The 6,642-nt window shown below is 49.5% G+C and overlaps 1 non-coding gene across 1 annotated transcript; it reads right to left on the bottom strand.

Moving 5' to 3' along the window:
- Positions 1-638: 638 nt before the first annotated feature.
- On the bottom strand, positions 639-757 carry LOC121821460 (5S ribosomal RNA). The gene has a single exon (XR_006062288.1). It is a non-coding gene; the product is annotated as a 5S ribosomal RNA (ribosomal RNA).
- Between the last annotated feature and the right edge of the window lie 5,885 nt (positions 758-6,642).

Genomic DNA, 6,642 nt, shown 5'->3' with positions numbered 1-6,642 from the left:
TTTTAAAGCATTCCTATCCTCAGAGACAGACAACCTCCAGGAGCTCAGTTTCTCTCACTTCAGAAGACAGTGAGGCTGGTGGTGGTGGCGCACACCTTTAGTCCCAGCACTCTGGAGGCAGAGGCAGAGGATCTCGGTGGATTGGAGGCCAGCCTGGTCTACAGACCTAATTCCAGGACAGCAAGAGCTGTTGCACAGAGAAATCCTGTCTCGAAAACCAAAAGCCAAAACAACAACAACAACAACGAAAGAGTTAGTATGCCTGGGTCTTGCAAGATAGGAGCCAGAGAAAATTAAATCCAACCAACCAAATACTACTGCATTGTGTCACCTCGGTGGTCACTGGCAAGTGCAGAGTCCTGTATGCCAAGACAGGTCTACCTGGAGCCTCCAGCTTCCAGCACTGGGCCCAGGAGAGGTCTCCTCCACATTCCAAAGGGGAGAGATCAAGTGAGGACTGAGGAAGTTCCAGCCAGTCTTCAGATCTGCCCACAGTCCCCTGTCACTGCCTCCTACAGAAGAGAGAGCTCCACACAGGCTGGTTTCACAGTCCAGGGTCACACGAGAGGCCAGAACACCCACCACACCTTTCAGCTCTCCTCACTGAGGTAATTTTTTTTTTTTTTATTTTTTCTTTAAGCCTACAGCACCCAGTATTCCCAGGCGGTCTCCCATCCAAGTACTAACCAGGCCCGACCCTGCTTAGCTTCCGAGAACAAATGAGATCGGGTGCGTTCAGGGTGGTATGGCCGAAGACCACTGAGGTAAATTTTATAATGCCTGGACTCATTCTCATTCTCTCTCTCTCTCTCTCTCTCTCTCTCTCTCTCTCTCTCTCTCTCTCTCTCTCTCTCTCTCTCTCAGACAAGGTTTCTCTGCTCCTGTCCTGGATCTCACTCTGTAGACCAGACTGGCCTCGAACTCACAGAGATCGGCCTGCCTCTGACTCCCTAGTGCTGGGATTAAAGGGTGTGCCACCACTGCCCACCTCATTTTTAAAAACATGTGTGGTATGTGAGTATGCTGTATGTTGTGTGATGTATGCCCACATGTGTATGGCTGTATGTTGTGTGGTGTATGCCCACATGTGTATGCTGTATGTTGTGTGGTGTATGCCCACATGTGTATGGCTGTATGCTTGTACCTGTGGCCACAAGGAAGCCAGAGGACACAGGGTGTCCTGTTCCACCGCTCTCCGCCCCATTCCTTTGAGACTGTCACTTCCTGAGCCAGAAGCTAAGCTGGAAGCCACCCAGCTCCAGGAATCGTTGTCTCAGTCCCTGTCTTAGTTGGGGTTTCTACCACTGCAGTGAAACACCATGACCAAAAAGCAAGTTGGGGAGGAAAGGGTTTATTTGGCTTACACTACCACATTGTAGTCTTATCACTGAAGGAAGGCAGGACAGGAACTCAAACAGGGCAGGAACCTGGAGGCAGGGGCTGATGCAAAGGCCATGGAGGAGTGCTGCTTACTGGCTTGTTTCCCATGGTTTGCTCAGCCTGCTTTATTACAGAACCCAGGACCATCATCTCAGAGATAGCACAACTCATAATGGGCTGGGGCCTCCTTCATCAGTCATAATTAAGAAAATGCCTTACCAGAATCAGGTGGATCTTTGTGAGTTCGAGGCCAGCCTGGTCTACAAAGTGAGTTCCAGGACAGCCAGGGCTACACAGAGAAACCTTGCGGGGGTGGGGGCTGGGAGGGGGTGGAATGTCTTACATCTGAATTCCTCCTCCCGCTCCTCCGCTGAGACACGGCTTGTAGCCCAGGCTGGCCTCGAACTTAGAGATTCCCTTGCCTCTACATCGAGTGCCAGGATTAAAGGCGTGCACCACCACTGCCCAGCATCTACATCTGAATCTTATGGAGTATTTTTCCAGGTGAGGTTCCCTCCTTTCAGATGACTCCAGCTTGTGTCAATTTGACATAAAAATAGGTAGGACAGTCCCCACATTGCAGAGGTTACTGACACATGATGGGGATCTGAACTCAGGTCCTCAGGCTTGCATAGCGCCGCTCTGTGCCACCTCTCTAGACCTCCCTCTCATTCTTCACCCTAACACCCATTCCAGAGGACCAGGGGTTTAGTTTGGCTTTAGACAGGATCTAAAGGCCTAGCTCTGGCTGGCCTCAGACTTGCTCCCATAATCCTGCCTCTGCCTGTCATCACACCTTGTCAAAAGTCTTGTTTTAACTGTCATTTAATATTTGTGACCATGCTGTCTTGGATAAAAAGTGCCAAGCAGAAATAAGGGATCATTAGGAAAGTCTCCAGGGTCTGTCAACTCGTTCCTTACAGAGAACTTCAGGTCACTGGTGTCCTTTTATATTTACTATTTTGTCAGAAAAGAAATTCAGACCAAGCATTCACCCAGGTGTTAGTTACTGTTTCCCTAGTCTGTCTAGGAGGTCATAGGTTTCCAATACTGGGCTGGAATGAAGTGGATCACAGCAGCCAGGTCAGCCCCCCAAACTGTCACAAAATTGCATAGTATAATATTTCACTGGCAAGCATTTGAGACAGAGTGGCTGTGTTTTAGTTATTTGTACATATTTAGATTGCATGTAATACTTGGCATGGGTTACATGGTTTGAAAGAATCTATTTTTAAAAGCTTGGATCATTTGTAACATTGTATCAATTTGATGTAATGTTGGTGCTTTAGAAAAGTCTTTAATGGCAAATTGGACTGTTCCCAAGTTCCACAAAGCTATCCTTAAGTTTGGTTCACATGAAAGGAGGAAATTCACTAACCAGCTATTTGGCGCACAGAATCTGACCAGGCTGAGGATCTTCCACACACAGAAGAGTCCCTTTACAAGGGCAGAAACATCAGTTTCTTTCTTTCTTTAAATATATTTTATTTTAATGTGCATTCGTGGTTTTGCCATGGGTGTGGGGATCCCCTGAAACTGGAGTTATAGACAGGTGTGAACTGCCATGTGGGTGCTGGGAATTGAACTCAGGTCCTCTGGAAGAAGAGTCAGCGCTCTTAAGCCCCGAGCCATCTCTCCAGCTGAGCCATCTCTCCAGCCGGAAGCAGCAGTTTCAAGGTCTTAGGAACTATCCTTCAGGACAGCCTCAGAGCCTTTAAGAGGGGAACTGGAATATACTTGGGGATCGGGAAATTCCAATGGACGACGGGGACCTGCCGTAGAGTTTTAGCAGAGGGACCCAAGTCCTTCAGCACCAAAGAGTAGAGAGCAAAGAGCACTATTCTCCAGGCACCGGAACTTTTGGAAGTTCTGGGCAGTTCCGGGATCCCAGGGCGTGAACCTGCCGCGGAGGCTCTGGCTAGACAAAGGCTCCATGGCGCTGGGGGTCTGGAACTGGGGAAACCAGTCTCAGAGCCCTCAGCGTGTGCCCCCAGGTCCCCAGGAGTGGAGAGCCGAGCAAAGGCGGTTTCAAGGTCCCCCGCAACCCCTCCCCCCAGGCGGAGCAGTGCGGGATCCTGGGTTCGAGCCCTGAAGTCATCCTTCCCGTGCAGCACAATCACGGCTCCTGCTAGGCGAGGACCGCGGCAGCCCACGGACGCGCTGCGCCACCACTGGGCACACGGTGGCCGCCCTGCGCATGGCGCTGGGCCGTCTGCAACCAGGCCGGTCCTTCCATCTGCTATTGTGTGGCCGCATACTGCGTCGCCAAAGCCGGTTATTGGGCAGTCTGTAAAGAAAGGCCTGCGACTGCCTGCCTTTCCAACCACACCTTCCGTGGGAATGTGCCCAGATGATCCAATCTTTGAGGGCACACCTTCGTTCTGTCCTTCGCTTGGGGTTTTACCCCAGTAACCCCGCGGAGCTCATTCGGAACGTGAACAAACCTAGGAGGTTGGTTGAGACTCTTTGGCGAGCCCTAGAGAAGAAGAGAACGAGGTACTAAAGAAACGCGGTCCTGGCGAGCTAGCAGGGTGGGACCAGATGGAGAAGGCCAGGGCGTGGGGGTGAGCAGACAGGTGTGGGAAATAACACTGCAGGTGTCGGGGATGGGATTTTAACCTTTCCCTTGGCCTGAGGCAGCTGCTCCGTCCCGGTGACTCAGACCAGATGTTATTTGTATGTCCCCGCCCCCCCCCCAGGGGTGAGTCCTTAACTGTTCTAGCTCGGGGCCCTTCTCCAGGTAGCTGAGAATACCTACGCATTATAAACTAGACCCTTTACTACCTTGGGAGGGTTAATTGGTAGGTACTTGTTTTTATCAAATGATTGCACATCTCGCTGCCACCGTACTCTGGACGTCTGGGGAGCACATTCAAGAGGAGCCCAAGGCATCTGTCACTGAAATTATGCAGTCAGGCTTGGACACTTGAATCGCTAGAGGACAATCTGCAGTTGTAATGACTTTCTCAGTGGTAAGTATTTTTGGATCCCTGGTAGCAGGTTTCTCCGCCGGTGCAATAAGCCAGATCAAGACAAATTAAAAGTCCAGGTTTAATGAGCAAAGCGCCCCCGGGTGACTCTCAAGCCCCTCAGAAGTGAGGTGGGGGAGGGAGGGAGGAGGAGAAATCATATGGCTAGTCTAGGGACCCGAGCTTAAATTCCATGTAGGTGTGGTCTTGAGCAGTTCAGGGAAGGAGCCGCTGCCAGGCCGGCTTTCTGAGAAGGGCGGGGTTTGGAATGGGGGCGGGGAAGGAGGCCAAGGCTATCTTCCAACTGAACACACGGGAAGATCCAAAGTCACTGTGACATTAGACCAGTTGCTGCTTAGATTCCTGCATCCATCTTCCCACAAGACTAACCAAGCTATTAAAAATTGTCCAGAAATATTTAAACATCAATGTTAGTCCACGTAATTCAAGAAGGTTAAAATCCAGGATGTATAGGTTAATTTCAAATTCTGCACCACCCCGACCCCTCCAAAAAGAAAATCTTTGACTTCAAAGAATTGGGCTGAATGGGGCTGCCAGTTCTGAAGTGGAGGCATATGGCTAAGGACATAAGGCTAGGGACTCACGGATGAAGGAACATTCAGGTAAGAGCTTCCGCCGCGCCTGTCATTGCCCCTAACAAAAAAGTCACATATGCTGGTTCTGCTGAAGACAGGAATGCTAACAATAAAGAGAAAGCAGGGCATGTGGTACACGCATGTCATCACAGCCCTTGAGACTGAAACAGGAGGAAGGGGAGATTGAGGTCAGCCTGGGCTACATGGTGAGGTCTTGTCTCAAAATGATAATAGCCAGGTGGGGGGTAGTACACGCCTTTAATCCCAACTCAGGAGGCAGAGGCAGGTGGATCTCTGTGAGTTCGAGGCCAACTTGGTCTACAGAGTGAGTTCCAGGACAGCAAGGGTAACACGGGAAAACCCTGTCTCTAAATATACAAATGTATGTATAAATGAATGAATGAACGAATGAATGAATAAAAGAAAGAAAGAAAAAAAAGAAAGAAAGAAGGAAGGAAGGAAGGAAAGAAAGAAAGAAAGAAAGAAAGAAAGAAAGAAAGAAAGAAAGAAAGAAAGAAAGAAAGAAAGAAAGAAAGAAAGAAAGAAAGAGAGAAGGGAGCTTCTGGCTGGGGATGTAGCTCAGCACCAAGATTTAGGAGGTGAAGGCAGAGGATTGGAAATTCAAGGTCATCCTTAGCTGCAAAGTGAATTTGAGGCCAGCCTGGGGTATGTGGGATCCTGTCTTGGGGGGAAAAAAAACTTAAAGTCAAAAACTTTTGCCGGGCAGTGGTGGTGTACACTCGGGAGGCAGAGGCAGGAGGATCTCTATGAGTTCGTGGCCAGCCTGGGCTACAGAGCGAGATCCAGGACAGGCTCCAAAGCTACACAGAGAAACCCTGTCTCGAAAAACCAAAAAAAAAAAAAAAAAAAAAAAGAAGTCATAAACTTTTATAAAAAACAAACTGAAGTCACCCATGTTAATATTCTGACCCGCCCTTTGAAATCCCACCCCTTTTCCCCGCCCTGCGTCCTGACCTGAAAGCCTCATTTTAAGGAAAAATCCCTCTCCTTCCTCTCTCTTCCAACCAGGAGGCATGCACACCTCCGCTTCCTCTGCCTTCTCTTTCTTCCTTGTCCCTCTCTTTCCTGTTTTTCTCTTCATCTATTCTAATAAACTCTGCACGTGGATGCAGGGCCTGGGTGTGAAGGACTTTCCACCCCCACCCCCACATCTGCCCAGCATGTTTCCCTCACACGTGGGATACCCTGGCCTGGCCAGCTTGGGGGTTCCCCACTCTTACATATTCATAACAATCCACTCAATCCTGTCAGCTCTCCCTCAAACTGGCTGCGCCTGCCGGTGGAGTCAGCCAATTAAGGACGTCCTTCCCTTCCTGCTGAACAGTCAGCTGTAGCCCAGACTACTGGAGATGGGCATCCACAGTGTCACTTGTGGAAATTACACCACCCTCTCTTGTGACACACTTCTTTACATCCAACCAGTGGGAACTAAGCCTCTTAAGGGTCTACGGATTTAGTTATGTTGTCTGAACTGCCTCCAAGCCTAAGTTTTATATCTCTCATCTCTTTCTCTTTTATGTTATTATTACTGAGACAAGGCTTTGCTAGGTAGCTTTGGCTGGCCTGTAACTCACCATGGAGACCAGGCTGGCCTCTAATTCACAGAGATCTGCCTGCTTCTGCCTCCAGAGCGCTGTGATTAATTTATGTGCTACTAAACCCAGCTTCTTACTTCT

The sequence above is a fragment of the Peromyscus maniculatus genome, chromosome 11 (genome assembly GCF_049852395.1).
Source record: "Peromyscus maniculatus bairdii isolate BWxNUB_F1_BW_parent chromosome 11, HU_Pman_BW_mat_3.1, whole genome shotgun sequence".
NCBI classification, from domain to species: Eukaryota; Metazoa; Chordata; class Mammalia; order Rodentia; family Cricetidae; genus Peromyscus; species Peromyscus maniculatus.
Note: the sequence above shows the minus strand (reverse complement) of the source record. Positions and strands in the feature narration are given on the sequence as shown.